The 18812-nt window shown below is 45.9% G+C and overlaps 1 long non-coding RNA gene across 1 annotated transcript; it reads right to left on the minus strand.

The window, feature by feature from the left end:
- Positions 1 to 11806: 11806 nt before the first annotated feature.
- Positions 11807 to 16924, minus strand: LOC107202012. The gene is made up of 2 exons (XR_001520526.2): positions 14183 to 16924; positions 11807 to 14093 (listed from the first exon to the last, which is right to left on the minus strand). It is a non-coding gene; the product is annotated as an uncharacterized LOC107202012 (long non-coding RNA).
- Between the last annotated feature and the right edge of the window lie 1888 nt (positions 16925 to 18812).

Genomic DNA, 18812 nt, shown 5'->3' on the forward strand with positions numbered 1-18812 from the left:
AGTGAGTAGAAGCTGCTGCTAAGTACCTGTGCTCATAAGATACAGCCTGACTGATTCCCTGGTCCTGACCCTCCTTTACATTAGCTTTAACCTATGAAAGCGGTGCCTGCAGGAGATGTTGCTCCTAATTAATCCCAGAATTAATGAGCTCAGAGCTCAGTATCTGCTGAAAGTGTGGATTTTAGTCACGAAACTCGACCCACAGTTGTGCAGGCAGCTTTGTGTTGTGCTGACATGCCCAACTTTCAGTTGCTTGCAAACACACTGTGCTGGTTGAAAAGTTGTGTCTTCCACTTAATAGCATTGGCTGTGCAACTGTTGGGAGCAATCTCTAACAGATTCCAGTGTGAAAGCAGTCCTTGAGTTGAGACAGCCTTCATCAGTGCCCAAGAAATAGCTTCATATGAGAGGATTGGCTTCCAGGAGCAGGACTGCAGCAAAAGCTCGGGACAGCAGGAACACCTGCTGGCAGCACGGTTGCCTTATGATGAACAGACTTGTATCTGTGCCTTAAAACCAGGGACTGATTGTGCCTGGCAGAGTGCAAGAAGGTGACACACAAACCCTGTGTGGCATCATGCTGCTGCTGGAACACAGGTTTGCAGTCCTCTTCAAGCAGGAGCAGCGCAATTTAGGGACACCCAGAGCAAAAAGGTGAGGTGAGTGTGTCTGCTCAACCTTTTCTGAGTGCAATTTGAACTGTGGGGCAGGTACAAGGACACGAAACATTTCTAGGGACCCAAATGAACATGTAGCAGAATTCTGAAAAACTTTGCCTTAGTCATGACCTCAAGGGAATTTTCCTCCTTAAAAGTTGATGAGTAGGGTTGATTTTGGGGCATCATGTTGGCCAGTGTGGCTTAAAAAGTGCAGTCATGGGAGAAATCAGTGTATCCTCTGCTCAAGGACACATTTAAGTTTCTTATCTGTGAAGTTTTATATGACCCAAATATAAATATAATAAATAAAAATAAATATAATATATATAATAAAATAAATATAATAAAATATAAAACTTGGGTAAAATGCAGCTGTTTCTCCATCCCTGTTGGTTATCTGAAGATAGGCTTGTGGGTCACAAAGCTTATCAATTTTATCTAGCAGCTGAGCCTCTCCACCTGAAAAAAATGATGAAAAAATAAAAAAATCATTCCTAGCCTTATAAATTGCAAGTTTCTTTTCAATTTAGAAGTTATTTTCCTCTTCTATAAGTTTCAGTTATATTTGTTTACCATTCCTTTTCACTGGGTGTGCTTCAAGTATGCAGTTTGGGTCCTTGTTTGCTTCCTGGGGAAGAGAGGGGATAGGAGGGTGTAGAGTTGGACCAGGAAGATGGAATGTAAGTGACCGGAACAATCAGTGATTGGTGGGGCTAAGTGCAAAGAAGGTCCAGAAATTCTGTGAAGAGTACTACAAAACAGACTATTTTAAGGCTACAAGATAAATTAATTCCAGAATAACCTTTTGAAATGACTGGCCTTGTACTGCAGTAAGCTGTGTCTTGCAGTCCTGACAACAGAGTCATGCCTTGCCATTGACATCAGCATTTTCCTCTAGGTCTGGTTGAGAATTACATTTTTAGACATTTCACTTCCAGTTGCAAATTCTCCTTTTTAAGTAAATGTTAAGCTAAACTAAGCAACTCATTTAACTAAACTAATCACCTTGATGGTGATGGTGTCTCATTTAAGCCAGAGGATTGTCTCAGAGACACAACACTTGGAAAAAAAAGGCAAGAGACTCTAAGTGCCAGAATGGCAGCCTGAACTCTGTGTGTCTGAGTGACATTGCTCTGGTGGGGCAGCAGAGTAGACCCAGCAGTGTAGGAAATGACTCCCAGCTTCCCTCTGCTGTGTGGAGTGTGAAGCTTCCCAAGGAAGGCCATTGATTCAGAGGGAGAGAAAAAGGATCCTTGAGATTAATAGCCTATTAATTAGCTGTTTTGCATTAAGAGCTGTAGGAGGCAGGTTGCTGCCCATTTACTCAATGATCATTTGGTGAGTGTGGGGGTGATTTGCCATGTGGTATGGTTAGCTGTAGATGTTTTCAAGAGCCAATACATAGTTAGTTGTTTGATTTTTTTCCCTAAAGAAATTAGAAATTGGTGAAGACATTCAATATTTTAACATATCTTTAGGACATCTGAACAAGGGGCCTGGACCCTTGGGGAAATGATCTCACCAATACCATTAGGATTTTGGGTAATGCAAAGCCAGCAGGCAGGATGGGCCAAAGCTTGGGTTTAATAAGAAAAGCATAAGGAACTGGCTGTGGGACCTTGAGGTTGAAGGCCTTTGTGGTTGAGAGCCAGCCCATGGAGGTGGGATCTTGTTCCCTGTGAAAAGATGTTGTGACTCAGGGATGCTGCAGATCACATCTCCCTTTAGATCTACTCTGAAGCATGCCAGGGTCCTGAGAAAAGTTGCACTGTCTTCCAGTGGTGTGGACCTGGTTGGTTCCTGTGGCCAGCCTAGCAGGCAATAAGGTCATGGGAAAAAATACCTGATTTGGGACCACTCTTACAAAATCTCCAAGTAAATAACTGTGTGGAATGCAGCCAGACTACAGTTCTCAGGCTCCACCATGGCTCTGAATCATGAATTTTGCTGAACAGCACTGATTAAATATGAAAGTCCTCTGGTCAACTCTGGAGTATATTAACCAGAACTCATAATATGCTTTTTCTAATCACTATGGTGTCACAGTGGTAACATGCATACAGTGATTTGGAGTATTGTAATCACTAGTAATGTGCTCCACATTAATAATTGTTTCTCATCTGGTTGTTTTTCAGTTCCATTTTTCTGAAACCAAATAAATTAGGACAGAAGTTCATTGTAGCGGCAAAGTCAAACACTGAAAGACTAGAGATTGCTGAATCCAGTATTTTCTGCAGTCTTCCCTTATTCTCCCCAGTTCTGAAAATAGACTTTTATTCTCAGCAGATTGTTGTTGTTGGTAGAAAAATTATCTGCTTCGACATTTAATTTGATTTTTTTGCATTAACTTTGTGTAGCCCACAGTCTTTTGTCCATAACCTGAGATGTGCTTTTTAATTCACTTTATTTCAGATGTTTTTGAGTTATAATGCTCACATCATAGCATCTGGCCATCTCCCAAGCTGGAGAGGATGTGGGGAGAGGGTCCTTTCTGAGAAAGTAGGACAGGTCAAATCTGTGCAGTTGCCAGTTTTACACAGACATTTGGCCGGTGTTTACCTTAAATACATATTCAGCTGAATGTTTTGGTTTATGTACAGCATGGGGGAGCTCAAACAGATGTACAGATAATATCCAGTTCTTCAGAAAGGCATTTAGCAACCTTATTGTTGTTTTTGTCTGCCTGCCCACCTCCCACCTCCATCTGCCTGCTCATGTTGAGGATGTAAAACATGACACTGCCAGTTCAAGTGCAGCAAAACAGCAAACAAATGTGAGTAATGGGAAATCTCTACCTGAGGCTGCCCCACCTGCCATCAGTGAGAAAACATGGGTCCAAGAGAGAGAGTTTGCTGTGCTGTCTCAGCCCCTGGAAGACCCATGAAGATGGATGCAACCCTCTGCCATTACCAGTCTTAGACGTTTTAAACTCCTGCCTTAAGAGTAGAGCTCTGTGTCCATGTGTGTTTGTGTATGGAGAGGTGTGTGTCATTACCTAAAAGAACTGTGGGCTTGGGGGGACATAATTCCAACCCTCTGATGGAACTCTATTTCCCTCAAGTTCAGGAATTACAAGATACATTACCTATTTTTTTTTTTTTTTGTTCATATCTAAATTGTCTCCAGATCCTCAGGCTGAAGATTAATTCCAGTTTAATACCGTGTTATACATGTGTTATGGTGGCATAAGAGTGCTACATTGTATCTCTGGAGAGAATTATATCATTGTAATTTCATCTTTCTTTGTATTTTTCTATTTGTAGGCATGCAAGATGCAAGACAATGCCTCTGTGATCAGAGCTGTTTCACCCATAACATCATTTCTTTGCCCAGCGTGTCATAAGGACAGTAACAAAACAGTGGCTTTGGCAGCTGTTCCACCCAGCCTGCACAAGTGGCATTGTTGCTGTTTTGAGCATGTTTCTATATGGCAAAGGTATGTAAAATGTCAGACTTTTCAAAAGCTCTAAGTGATGTGAAATGTCTCAGCATCCAACATGAAACAGGTTAAGGATCTTGTTGGGATGATACTCTTGAGAGGTTTAACTTTTCATGGAATTGCATTGTCAAGACAACAACAATTGTACCAAAATAATCTAGTCATCAATTACCTTGTGATTGGCTTGAAAATAATAAAACCTTCATGAGTAAAGACAAGCAACAGTGTGGGGCTGGAGATCTGATAGAAGTAAATAGCAGACTGATTCACAAAATTAGGAGAGCTTGTTTGCAGCAGGTGAGAACTTGGATGGCAGAATTCTGGCAGAAGCACAGCAGAGCTGGACATGCACCTCTTCTCTAGAAATGTCTTCCTGAACTTGACTGCAACTTTGTCCCCTGTGGAAAAATTTCCAAGTGCTTCTGATATGATTGGCCAGCAGGCACCGCTCTAAGATCAGCAATTGCTTGGCTGCTGTGGCATTTGACAAAGAGCTCATCACAATCCCTTCCAGTTTCCTTGAATGGGGAAACTGTCTTTATAGCTCAAGGCACCAGTTTGGAGTGTATTTACCTGCTTCCTGACACAAGATTTACACTTGGTTACTGCAGGAAGTTCTTGGACTTCTGGATTTCAGGATACTTAGAGCTAGCAACAAAGCATTGCTGGCAGGTAGTTGCAGTGGAGGGAGGTAATTTTAACAGATGATTATTTAATGCTCTGTGCTTGGAGGTTTCTGGAGGAGCTACTTGCAAAGAATTGGAAAAACACTTCCTGAGGAAAGGTTTCTCCTTACTGAATTGAATTTTAGTCCTTGAAGTACTCAGTGGCTTGCAACCAAATGCCCTTGTGCAAACGTGATCTGTGTACTCCTCAGCCACATCTAGACAGGACCTGTGCAACTGCACTTCTCTCAATACAGCTGCAACATCCTCTGTACCCCCCCTCCCACCCCTCACTGCACTTCACTCCATCCTCTGGTCATACAGGTTTTGATCCCAGGCTATTAAAGCAGTGCAAAGCCTGAATATTGCAGACTAGCTCTAATTAAACTTCCCAGCCACAGAGGTAGTTTAAACAGGTGCAGCTGGAACTGACTGAAATTTTCCTTTACTGCCTTCTGGGCTTAGACCAGAGCAGGGATCTTGCTGCCTCCCTGGAACAGGTAGGGGATGGAGCTGCAGGAAGAGGGCAGAGAAAGGACAGCTTTGTCCCTTTGACACCATCTGAGTGACCTTTCTGGTTTTTGGACTGAAGTGGGACCATTTCCTTTGTGTGCTGACATTTGCTCCAGCCCTGTCCTTCTGTCGCTTTCTCCATCTCCGCTTTACTTTGTAATTGCCTTTTGTTTTACTGGTTTGCTCCACCCATCCCCATGATCCTTCCCTTCAACATCTCCTCTCCAGGGATTCCTCTGCATGAATCTGGCCAACACGGGAGGCAGAGAAAGGACAGCCATTGGTCTGCTTTTACTACCCAGTTCTCCTCATTCCTGTATGCTGGGTCTGTCTTCTTTGAGATATCAGGCCACTTAAGGCTTCTGTTTGAGAAGGAAAAAAAAAAAAAAAGTATGAGGATCTCTTTCTATTTTCCTCTTGCTCTGCAGATCTCCTGGGGTACTCAGAGTTTGACCTCTGTGGATTCTCACACCCTGGCTGGAGCTGCAGGAAAATCAACTCTTGAATAGCACATAATTTCTTACTGATATTTTGTGCGCCGTTTTGTTACTGTGTTTATGCAGTTGTTGCTTGCAAACAGCACGTTGTGAGTTTGGCTCCATCTCCTCTCCCCTCTCCCCTTCTCCACCCCGTTCTTGCCCTCTTGTCTTTGTTTGGTCCTAGTTTTGTCATGATGTAGACAGACTGGAGACTTCTTGGCTCCAGAAGACCTGCATTTCTAATGTAAGAAAACAAGTGGAAAAACGCTTAATCTTTTTCCATTGGACTGAAATCCTACAGGCTCCTTAATCTATTAGAAAGTCACATAAAGGGCATAGGTGGCATTTCTTTTTCTTCGGCAGTCACCTTTAAGGGGAGTGAGGGGTGGAGCAAAGACAATTCAGTTGATAAATCAAGAAACCAAGAGATGGGATTCCTGATTTCTGCTCTTGGAAATCTTTTGCCACTTGTTGACTGTCTCACTCAGAGCTTGTCATTTTTTTGGTCAAAGTTTACCTAGCTGTCAAAGAATAGCTGTTGCACTTGCCTGCAGGAGGTGATTATGGAAAAGGTAACATTTCCCTTAACGGCTGAGCTGCAGTCGATTTAATTTGCAGTTTGTTATGAAATGGTAGGTATTGTTTTACCTCTCTTCACCCCCAGGCTGGGAGAACGGGCACAGAGAGTTCCAGAGATAAATGGAGAGCTAAATAATTACAGGTCTGGCTCCCAGGGATGGTTTGAGGATTAATGGCTGTTTGTACAGTACTTCAGGAACCTTAGCTGAAATCTGCTTTGAACTCTGGGGCATTTCAGGCTGCAGGTGATGGGCACCCCCAGGCTCTGGCAGAGGCCAGTACTCAGAGCATATCAGATCTTTTGAAGCAGACATGCAGCTCCAGGGATGTGGCTGGCCAGGCTCATAGAGTAGGTTTATTTTAGGTCTGGGAAGTGCTCCTATGTAGAATGGGAAGGTGACAGGGAGGACCTGTCCCTTCAGGCTCATTTCTTTTAAGCAGAAAAGGCTGCTTGAAAGAAAGACCTGAGGGTAAACACATCCCCATGATGAATCCTCAAGTGAATGCTTCTCTAGTCATCTTTCTGGTCTTTCTGTTGATTAGCAGTGTCCCAGCCGGCAAGTAGAAATCAGTGCTCAGCTGTCATGGATATAAGAAGCAAACAGCTTACATTACCTTCTGATGCCAGTCAGAGCTTCCTTGGTCTTTTCTCCTCCTCAGGACCCCATGGGTGACCTTGAGAGGTTTGCATTAAGCCAGAACACTGCATTTTAAGTCTTTGGGGCTAATATCCCATGAATGACCATAACTTCTCTAAGCGGGGACATTTTCTGTCATTATCACAAATGAGTAAGCTTTTCTGTCAGGTGCCTGCAAAGTGTTGGAGTGCCAGCCTGGCTTTTACAGCCCTAGAAGGAAGTGTTGAGAGCATTGCACTCTAAACTTGCAGCGGAGATCTTCAAAGGGGAGGCTATACTCTGGGAAGCAGTGTAAGATTAAAATGGATCCAGCCAGCTTGCACTTGTTTGACTACAGAAGCAGCCATCAAGGGCCAGGCATTTGGGAAGGTTCTTGAGTGCAGCAGCCACTGAAGGTGGAGGAGGGAAGAATCTCTCCTTGGGTCTCAGGAGTCCCTCAGGGTGGTGCAGGGAGTTCAGTGCTCCCAGTATAGTCCTAAGCAGCAGCTGGTGGTGTTTTGTAACAAAACTCTCGTGGCATTGAGGTACAGGGACTCTCAGGGAACTGGCTGTGTCCCTGCAGTGGCCATGGGGAAATGGGACAGGAAATGTTTCAGCTTCAGAGTCTGCACTGGACAGATGCAATGAGTCCACCCCAAATCTTTTGCTACTCATCTCATAATGTGGGTGAAGGGAGAACAGCTTATCTTATGTAGTCAGGGACCTGACCAGTCTCATTATTATCCATCTAGTTGTGGAGAATGTGCTGGGGAACAGATATGTTGTCTGATCTTCGTCAACCTTTATTTTTTTTTTTCTCTCTTATGAAGTGTTGAGTCCTGGCTACAGGCAGTGCAGATAAAAGTGTCCATTCCCACTACCCCAGAGAGCCTCCAGGCTCTGGAGACCCACTGCCTCCAGAGAGCAGCACACTGGGAGGAATGAAGGGCCATGAGAAGAGTAAACATTATTTTATTATGGAGACAGTGTGAGGACAGAGGAGGATCACAAGGAAAACACTATGATAGGACCACAGACAGTGCTTGTATTGGGGAGAACACACCAAAAGACACTTCAAGAGACAAATAGGAGAGGAGGGAGAAAGATGAAAACAGGAGACTGAGCAAGACAGACGAGGAATAGAAGAGCCACCTTTTCCAGTTTATCCAGGGAGTGGCAAGAGCAGACCTGGGGCTCTTCATCCGTGAAACAAACAGTTTTCTGCACACCATTCTCCCATTTTCCTGAAATCTCTGCTTTTGCTCCTCCAGGCAACCATTAATCTAATATTAAGCCCCTTAACCTCTCTAATTGTTCCCTTTCAGTGTCAGCTGGTTTCCTATTAACCTTTCAATCTCTCAGTAATGCAGTTACTTCTGACTCTAGCCAGACCCAGCTCTAAAGCTTTACCTCCGGCAGTGAATTTTCCAAGCTTTCACTTTTTTTTTCTTTTTCTTTTCGGTAATGATTATTACTGCTGTTAAGGAGCCAGTTTGAACCAGCCTCTAAGTGCATGAGGCTGAACCAGTTGGAGTCTATAAATAGCTCTTCACTAACCTTGTACTTTATTTCATTAGGTTGATTGGCTTCCCTCTCTCCACTTCATTGCACCTCTATCTCTCTCTCCCCTCTCCATTATTGATGCTGGTTCTTTTGTTACTATCCAAGACACCTGCTTGTTGATAGCAGGGTGGATCAGCCCTGTACAAAATAATGTTCTTGCTGGAGAAGCATCTCTAGAGTTTCATGACAGAAGGAAGGCAGAGGGTGAGGCAGGTCTGAGACAGCAAGTCAGAAAGGGTCCATGCTGCGCAATAGGAAAATTGTGTGGCTGAGCACCAATCCCAGGGACAGAGTTTGCCACCCACAGGCTGGTGGCTTTCTCCCATGACATGCAACATGATTATACTCGAGTGCAGCCTCCTGTGTGAACCCCACTGTGTTATATCAAAGCCAAGGCATGTGCCCAAGGACAAATGGTGCTGCAGTTCAAACCAAGCAGATGTACAGATCCCAGAAATGTCTGCTGTACCTGAGACCAGTCCTTTGGCCATTTTGACATCATTAGTTAATATACTACTGCTGCTTGACCCTGCAACCTGGCAGAGCATAGCTTGCTTCGTTGACCATCATCATGTCTCAGCTCAAAAGCATTTTCAGCCTCCTCTAATTCACCTGCTTCTTCTAGTTCTAATAAAGTTCCTGAGCTCTGCTCAATCCTGGTGCTTCTCCCTACATGCTGCTCTTTTCTCTTTTTTTGTAAAATACAATGAATATTTGCACCAAAGACTGAATTAAGCGATTGCATAGTCTGGCCTAAAATCTCTGGGGCCAGCGTAAATTGCAGCTCAACTTCACAAGTCTGTGTCTGAGAGGCACTTGCAAACTGCTCGTGTGCAGCGATGCAGTGGGGCAGAGCATCTGCCAATGCTTCACAAGTACTGGGAGTACAGTAGCATAACAGGTTTTGTTTGGTGGATTCAGCAACAGCCATGGTTTCTACAGGTGGGGAAGCACCATCCCAATGCAGAAGAGCTCTGATTGAAGATCCAGTCCATTTTGCTCCCTGAAGAAAGGCAAGTTCTTTCCCTGTGAAGCCTCCTTTTTCCCCAAAGAGAGACACTTAGAGGAAACTTTTCAAATCTGTGCTTAGGCTGACGTTTACAGCCTTTTGCTTCAGCTCAGAAGAAGGATTTGTGTGTCTAAAAGCTCTTCTGTTTTTTCTAGCTGTATCATTTGTCTAACACCAGCTGTTACCTTTCCCTGAGAGTCCTGCCTCAAAGTCAACAGCAACTTACCAAAATAATAGGAGCCATTCACTTCTGCTCTCTGTACAGCTCTGTGTGTTCCTACTTGCTCACTTACTGCTATTCCTTGTTGTTGGAAGGGCAGATTCTGGCAGCAACAAGCCTTTGTCTTATTTTCTGGCAAACAACCTCAGTCTGCAACAAGGCAGGAAAGGCAAACAGTGAAGAAATGAGAGCTGGTAAAACTGGGGTTAGAGGAGAAGGTTAACTTCTGGTGGCTTCTTTTTTTAAGTTTGATGGGGGAAAGGTGTTGTAAAAGCACTAGATGTCTGGAAAACAAAAACAATGAGTGTGTGCTCACTTTCCATTGCCCACAACCTCCTTGTCTTCATGTTTATCCTTCTAAATTCCTGTGCCTTGCCTTTGCTCCTGTGGCTTTTAGGTACCCAGGTCTCAGCAGAACAAAGAAGCCTCCCTGAGGGCTGCAGCAATGCTGTGAGGTGGTCACAGGGGCAGTACCTCCCTCCCTCCTGCCCTTCAGCCCTCCCAGTGACCTTTTTGGTTACTGTGAGTTATGGAGGGAGCTCAGGAAACTTCATGTCAGGGCTCTGGGTGCCTCTTGGTGAGTGGGTTGATGGCTGAGCCAGGCCCTGGCTGTGCTCATGAAGGCCTGGGCTCAGGCCAGGATGCTGCCCATCATTTATGGTAGACAGAAGGGTCCCAGAGGCCTCTCTGGTCCCTGAGGCCAGTCAGCACCATCCTAGCAGAGCCCTGGCACAACAAGGGGCACAACTTGGCCCTAGAGGAGGACCCGGGGGCTGAGGGGAGCCCCCCACGCTCTCCTCCACACGCTGCTCACACACTGTCATGGTCTGGGGATTCTCAGAGCCCCTTTAAAACTTCCTAGTCCACGTGCCCCTCACAGAGAGTCCCTTGTGCCCTTGTGCTGCTGGTGAGCACACTGCCCTTCCACAGTGGGCACTGTGCTGGCCCTGGCTGTGGGGAAAGGGGAGCACGAGCAGCCTGAGCCAGAGAAGCCTGGCAGGATGGGGGTGTGTGACTGCAGAGCGACATCTCTGTCCCTCCTGCTGAAAATCCTGCCGGTCAGTGAAGGTGATGTGGAGTCCTGTGGAGCAGAGCACATGTTCAAAGGGGAAGCTGACGGCAGAGGTAATGCCCACGGCAGAGCTACCCCTACTTTTGTGATCTGTGTTATGTTGGGTGAATGGTATCAGACCCATCGTTACTGCAATCCAGTTGTCCATTTTGCCTGGTTTCCATGGCCAGTCCCATCTATTCCCCTTCCCTTGGGAAGCTTCCTAAATATTTATCCCAATGATCAATCATATGACCCCACTGTAGCAATGTGATATGGCTTTAGCTGTGCTAATCAGCTTAGCTTGGGCCCCTGACCCCTGTCATCTTATTTTAGGAAAAAACTTTACACAGTGCCTGGTAAGGGCTGTTCAGTCCAGAGGATTTAAATCCAAAGTGAGAAATAGCAACACGGACTTATGCTTTTTTATTTTGTAGCCAGAATTCAGTTTACCATTATTCTGATTTGTCATTTCTCTAGGAGTTGAGCTTTGAATAATACACAAAGAGTGAAATTTCATGATAAAATACTTGACTCTTGACTGCTAACAAAAAAACACCCCAAATAGTAAATGTTGAGTGCTTTGGCTGAAGCACTTAAGAAATGTTCAGTCATCCAAATGGACATTGAATCCCTTCCCTCCTTCCTCCTCCCAATTTAAATGAGGCCCTTTAAAGCAAAATAGGCTCTAGAGAATAGTGTCTGGAGCAGGGGATTGAAAATATGTGCCTTGAACCTCAGGGGGTTTTGTGGGGAAGACATCAGAGGACAGATGGATGTAAAGAGAAATATATTCTTGAAGTGTTTTTTCCTCCACAGAGAGGTGTCTCAACTCCAAAGCAGCAGCAGGAGCCAGAGGTGAATTAGCAGCCAAGAGCAGCCAAGATCCCAGCTCATCAACTGCTCATACTGGTGGGAGAAAATGTGCTGAAAGCCAAGCCCCTTTCCAATGCTCCAGGAGTGCAGTGCAAGCCCTACAGACAATATACGAAAATATGAACTACATCAAATCTGTAGGAACTTGTTTTATTAGGCACATGAGTACTGACAACCTTCTCTGTATAATCTCTGAAGGGAACAGACTGGCTTTGTAAGGGAGAGACAGATGAGGACAAACTATCCTTGGATAAAAGAACAACTGGAAATATGTTGTGTAAGAGAAGGGTCTGGCAGAAACTGAGCACTTTCCAAAGCTTGAGAACTTCTACCAGTGGCAACTTCTGTCATCAGCCCTGATGGTGAACATCCCATGGGCTGCCAGGGCAGGGAATGTCTCCAGACCCGCCTGAGGGCTTTCCCAGTCCAGCTGCTGCAGCAGCCTTATCTCCCAAGTTTCTGAAGCACCATCTGGATGCAACAAGCAGCTCTTCAAACTCCTGTCTGCCACATCTTCAGTTCTTCCCCCATCCTATGAAGCTTGTCTTTAAGTGAGTTCATCATCCTGCTTTCTCAGCAGGTGAAAATATCCTCCTTTATAGCATCTCAGGGAAGACATGGCAACTGCTGAGGTGTCATAGCAGACTTTGAACATCCTCGAGGTTTTTGAACTTGTATTGTCCTCTTGACACCCATGACTTGAATATAGTCTGGAACTGATTAACTTGGCTGCTTAAGTCTCTGGAAGGGAATGTTCTTTCTGCAGTTAAATATTTACTTATCATTGCACTTGGACCAGGCATTACAGAAGCCTGAACAACATTTGCATTTTCTCCCCATAAACTGAAAAAGGAGCATCCTCCATTATTTCAGTGCTGCCACTTCCATCCATCATGGTTGTCCAGTCATGTCTTGTTCAACCTAGCTATCTTCTTAGCTTCAGCAACATTCCTAATCCATGAGATTTATAGCCCACACCATGGGGATCCCAGACTGCACATCCAAAATATTCCTTGGTTCCAAAGTACATCCTCAGAGAACAACATGAATCTTATTTCTGAAAGTAGTGTGCCTCTAGCACTTGCAAGCACCTTTGCATGACATTGAGGTGTTGAGCTCTCCCATACCCAGTCTTCCACTGGCAGAAGGACTTTTACGATAGAAATAATTTCTGTCTTGGGCAGCTCCACAGTGAAGTGGTAACAATGGTAAAATCTGAAGCATTGGTAGGGGCTTTTAGAAATACTGGGGTATTCCCATATTTCTTCCCTTTCCTACCTGCTGTAGATGCAGGGGTGGGTACCTCTGACGTGCCAATATAGCTGAGAGGAGCATATCACCCCTCTCTGCTGCAACCCAGCATCCGACTGCTCCATCCTGACCACGGCAGGCCAGAGAGAGCTGTTTTCCAGCCCCAGGACTGGGTCTGGGCCCTAGGATACCAGCAGGTTGGCAGTGCTGGATCTGTGCAGGGAGTGAGGAGAAGCTGGGAGGTGTTTTGGCTCAGCTCAGGGCTGAGTAAACAGAGCAGCTTTTGCCTGGGAATAGGTACAGTCCCTGACCACACTGGTGATGCAATGACATCCCTGTTGCTCCTCCTGGCAGGGGGAGTCTCCTGTTTCCTCTGGCTCAGGCAGAGACTTTTTTTTTTCCCACCCCCTTGGCACCTGACAGCTTACCATTTCAGTTACCAATGACAGCAACCAAAAAATAATGCTACTGTACTCTGTTAATCCATAGGAAAATCTCACATCAGCACACAAAAGGTGGAGACGGTGCTCACGCATTTTCCCCTAAGGGCTTTGGGCAATGGAAATTTTCTCAAGCTCCATTCATTAACGAAATAGATGAACAGTTATGTAAGGTCACATGAGGGAAGTGGTTGGTCTTTGGTCAATGAAAGTGTTAGTCACACATCATTGAGCTGGATGGCCCTGGGAGGAATTGTGGAGCCACCCTTTGCATGTTCAAGGACTGAAGAGGGAGAACTTTAGCTATAATTCCTCACTATGCCCTGAGCTTGGGCACCACCTTTACAGACCTGGCATTGCAGGAGGCATGTGGTGCTGCTAAACCAAAAAGCAGGGAGTGGAGGTCTTTTGAGATCCTCCATACTTTCCTCTTCCCAGATCACTCAACCCTCCTCTGAAGAAATTAAGCAACCACCTGATGATCTTGGGGTGCCAATGTGCAGTCTGTTCTTGAGGTACTCAGCAGGTAAATAAAAGAACATGATACAATTCAGCAGTCACAGGGCAGATAAAATCTGTATTAAGGCTCTCAGGAACCACTAGAACATTCAGCTGGGGGAGGATTTTCAAGGATCTTTTCTGGAACTTGTCCATTACCAAGGTGGTTTGGACTTTTTCTCTCCCTCTTTGAACCAAGGATGATGCCATCATAAAGAATTTCTGTGGGACTGACTGTAGGAGAGAAGATAGGGCATTGACTGTCATTCACACTTTAGTACCCAGTTAGACATGGTCTGCAACACTATTCTCCCACTTCTTACCTGTTCTTATCCTTGTTCCAGGCAGCCCAGTAGATAGTCCTCCAGTCCTCTGAACTTGGGTTACCTTGGCCCTTGGCTCTTCTTAGCTTCTGCTTTGGGGCTTACAGACCTGACTTTTAGACAAGGATGTCTTGCAGACAAATCAAACCAGCTTTGTTTGCCGATTTGCTCTAATCCCTGGATGTTGAATGACCAGCTTCAACCTGCTAGTGTACTTTCACCTTGCAGCCAGTCTCTTGAAGGTCATTTCAGACCACTGGAGAGGCAGGGTGACAAAGCTTGGCTGGCAGCCTCCACAGGACATGGAGCAGCAGTCACCTGGCCCCAGCTATCAGCAGGACTCACGGCCTGATGAGTGCAGAGGGCAGAGGAGGCCTGCAAAGGAAGCTCGTGTCAGGCAGGTGGGGAGAATGTGGGTGTCAGGTTGTACCTGAACCATGATCTGATGCCTGAGGGCTGGTAATAAGTTGTAATTGTGTAAACCAAAGTGCCTCCCACATTTTTGCTCTGTACTGAGTGCTGAGGATGTGAAACCCTGTGAGGAAGACACCTCAACCCACCCGGGAGGGGCTGCAGCGTAGATCTCACACTCACTAAAAGCCCAGCTGTCTCCCTGAGCAGGTGGTTTCCAGGAAGAGCCACATTCCTGACTGTGAGGAGCTGAAAGGACCATGTATGGGATATGCCTTAAAATAGACAGAGATATAGGAACAGAATTCAGGTCCCAGGCAATGTGGACTTGATGGCATCTCAGGCGTTTGGTCAGGAAGGGAAGTGCTGCTAAAACTACAGCTGCCTCAGCTTTGACTGCAAGTGTCTCTCAAAATGTTAGGGTTGTTTTCACTCAAGGAAAGGATTCTGGTTGAGATTTTTGTGGGCTTTTTCCCAGCCAAATTCCATTCTACTTTATTGTTTTCTGCTTTCCTAAAAGTCAATCTGAGCAGGAAATGGATTTCTCATTTCCCAAAGGTTTGAGATACTGTGGAAAGAGGCCTATCTTATATTTGGAGAAAAAGTTAAAATCTCTAACCTTTCAAACAACTGATATTTTGCTAGGGGAAAGGAAGGCCTTTTTGAAATATTTTATTTCACTAATCTTAAAATGGTCTTTTTAGAACCATTTTACTATATCTAGCCTTCTGGCTTTTAACAACCAAGTATTTTATATCTGTAGTGAAATTTTTTTCTTTTAAAAAAATGTCTAAATGTTATGATACCGAGAAAAGGGATTCCCTCAGTAGTATTTCAAACTGGCAAGTTCTTTGAAAACATATTTTCTCCAAAAATTATCTGGTTCTGAGGAGCTGGCAATAAATTTGAGAAAAGTTTGGTGAAAAGTTTCCAGCAAATTCTCCTGAAGCATGTATCTTTTCACTGTAAAGCATTTCCTGGCCATTTGCAAACCGAGCAGTGATGAGTTGAAAGACAGAACTTCTTGATGGCACCTGAAAAATGCAATGAGATGAATTTTGGCTTCCATTCACTCTTGCTGCGTAGTTTGGCTTTGCTCTTTGAAATAGTTGCTACATGTTCCCCATCGAAAAAATTTGCCGCAGTATCAGTTGTTTTGGTAAAATCCTCTGAGCCTGCAGAGCTCTAAGAGCTGTTGGGACAGCACACTTCAGGTAAGAAGACCCCAGAAGTGCTCAGGGTACAACATCAGTGAGCAGGAGGAGAAATGGGTTATTCCTTATTGCCCACCTGCTGCTTTGCTCTCTCCCTGGCACAGCCTGACTGCCTTGCAGCGTCTGCTGGAACGCGTGGCACCCGGAGACCATGTGAGTTAATTATTAAACAAAATGGAGTCATTATGCCCTCTGCCACTGCTGTTCCTCACATAAATCTGCTGCACAGTAGAAAAACGATCCCGTGCAATGAGAACAAAGAAACCTTTTCAGGATGAGCACATTTTCCTCTGCTGGAGAGCTGCTCTCATTTCACCTCCCTGGAAGAGTGATGCATTTGGTCTCCATAAAGGTGGGGGGTTTTGGAAAGACAGATGAAAGTGATACAGAGCCTCAGGGCACTGATTTCCATGAATAATCTCCCCAGCTGTTAGCCTAGGTCTGGAGCCATCTTCTTTCAGAAAATACGTTTCTACTAGCAACATTTCAGGGTCCGGAAGGAAATATTTGCAAGTTACCTTTGGCATTTCAAGGCTAGCACAATTTCCAGTGAGCTTCCCTTGAACTTCTAGATAAAATATTAACTCCTGGACGAGGTGCAGAGGCCCTGGCAGGCTGTCAACCAGCAACACAATTAAGGAGACAGTCTCTGGTGAGATAGCATCTACTACTTTAAAAAGCATCTGTGATTAGTTTCACTTGACTGACACACAGGAAAAAATGAAGACTTAGATGTGAGATCCCCAGATGCCAGCCACCCAGGGAAGGGTCCCCTTAGCTGAAATAGCCCACCATCTCAGCTCTGGGAGGGGATAGAAGAGAGCTGGACTGGTGTCACTGCTGTGAAGGCTTTCTGAAGCCTTTTCTCTCACACAGAGGGGAAAGGGTCTCTCCCCTGTGGCTGCTCAGCCTGGCAAACATGGGAGGCCCATGAAGGACATGTGCTGTGGTTAAAGGGGTTCATGGGCTGAGACCCCAGCAGATGAGGATCCACTGGCTGCAGGAGGATCTTGGCTGAGGGATAGGAACTGAAATACTGGCAGGGGAGTGAGTCAGGCCATGAGACTCAGGTGTATCTTAGATGTTTGGCTTGTGCCCCTAATGTCCAGGTACCATGTGCTCAAGTCTCTGCCTTTCACCAGTCAGCATAGTGGCCCTGTGGAGGCAGAGCCCTGTGGCTGGAAGTAAATAGATGGGCAAGAGTGGCTGTTTCCCTGGGGATTTAATTCCTGAGGATCACTGCTCCAAGCACTTCTGAAGGCAGCCTCTATACTTGATGCAGGCATTTTGCTATCCCTGTGTTTGCTGGCCAGTGCCAAGCTGAGTTGGTCCTTTGCTGCCCTCTCAAAGAGGGCAAAGGTTTTGGAAGGAGTCCCTGTGCTTTGCCACATGCTGTAATAGCAGAGAAAGAGAAACATAGAGGTCGTGTGGCTTAGGCAAAGCCGAAAAGCAAAGCGACTGGCAGGGCTGGCCATGGCAGCCAGGACTCCTGCCTCGTGGGAGGCAGCCACTGGCTTATAATACTGCTTCTCTGAATGTTGTTTGAAGGGACAACACAGAGCACACGCCTGCTCCTGCTGGGCTCAGTCAGTTGTGTTTGTGGTGGCTCTTGCTTTTCTTCAAGGGTTTACCTTGGCTCTTTCCCTACTGCTTCACTGGCACCCTGTGAAAGGACTGCAGTGACCCTTGTCCCCTGGATGCAGAAGGAGTGCCTGGAATAGACTGAGCAGTCAAGAAATATGCATGTGCTCCAAAGCTGGCTAGCTGTGTTTTGCAGGTCTGCTGATGTGAGGTGTGCCACAGCTGGATGTGAGGGCCTGTCCCACTCCCTGTCATGTATCACACCCCACAGCAGTGCTGTGCTGTGGTCACCTCCCTCACCCATGACCCCACAGGCTGCACACACCTGCCCAGCCTGCCCTGTAACCTCTTGGCTGTGATGCTGGGCCTCATCCCCTGCATGGTGCTGGATATCTCTGCATTCCTGATGTATCCCTTTGACCAGGCACCTGCTCACACCTCCAGAGTCACTCAGCCAAGCACTGCCTTTGCTTCCGGGGTGCAGGTGCTGTGTCAGAGGTCTGTAGTAACCTGCAAAAACTCAGTGGGCTGCTAAGGGAAAGGAAAGCTGTTGACTAAAGGACACCTTGTGCTCCAGGGCTGTGTGGTCCATTTTAATACCAGCTCTCCTTCACTCTGCTCCCCATCCCCTCCTCCAGACAGTAACACAGGGAGATGGTATGAAGGGGCCCATATCTGCAAAGACTGGGGAAAGCCTGGACATGAATAAAAGGTACAGCTGAAAGTCTGGCCTGCTTCAGGCTCACTGCACTCCTTCATTCCCTCCTGAAGCAAGCAAGGGCACATCCTTCCACAGAGAGTAGGGGCAAAGCACACCTTGCCTGTGCTCTGAATTGGCTGGATGTGAAATAGCTCCAGTACTGGGGAGACATAGGTGCAAAAGACCTGAGGCTGATTTGAAGCCTACCTCTTGGTATCTGTAATCCACCTGTTTTCCACTTCTGTATGTTTACTGCTGGCATGAGCCATACAAAAGCTTTCCTCTCTTTTTCTTCTCTGCCTCTCTGAGTGGTTCAGAGGTCAGGTGTCATCAGCTGGTTCTGGACAAGAGCTAACTGAAAAATGTGCTAAATTAATGTTAGTCCTCTGTTTCCAAAATTGACTGACTCAGGGAGCTGCAAGCACACAGCAAAATCCTCTCTAGTGCCTTCTCCGTTGGGATTTCTTGAGACCTCTCATAATTGAAGATATGAGAGCAGTCTGGTCATCCTCAGATCATTCTGAACTAGTTCTCAGTGATGCCCTGAGCTGTGTCTCTCCCCTGCCTCCCTGCTTATTAGAGTCTTGGTCTAACCTTTGCAGAGGAACAGACATCCCTCTGTAACCAGGCATCCTGTTTTGCCTGCCTAGAACCAGGACCTCGCAGCTCAGCGCTTTGTGGACACTCAGCATCTCCACTGCATCACGGCCAATAGACATGCAAG

This window comes from Parus major, chromosome 1 (assembly GCF_001522545.3).
Source record: "Parus major isolate Abel chromosome 1, Parus_major1.1, whole genome shotgun sequence".
NCBI lineage: Eukaryota > Metazoa > Chordata > Aves > Passeriformes > Paridae > Parus > Parus major.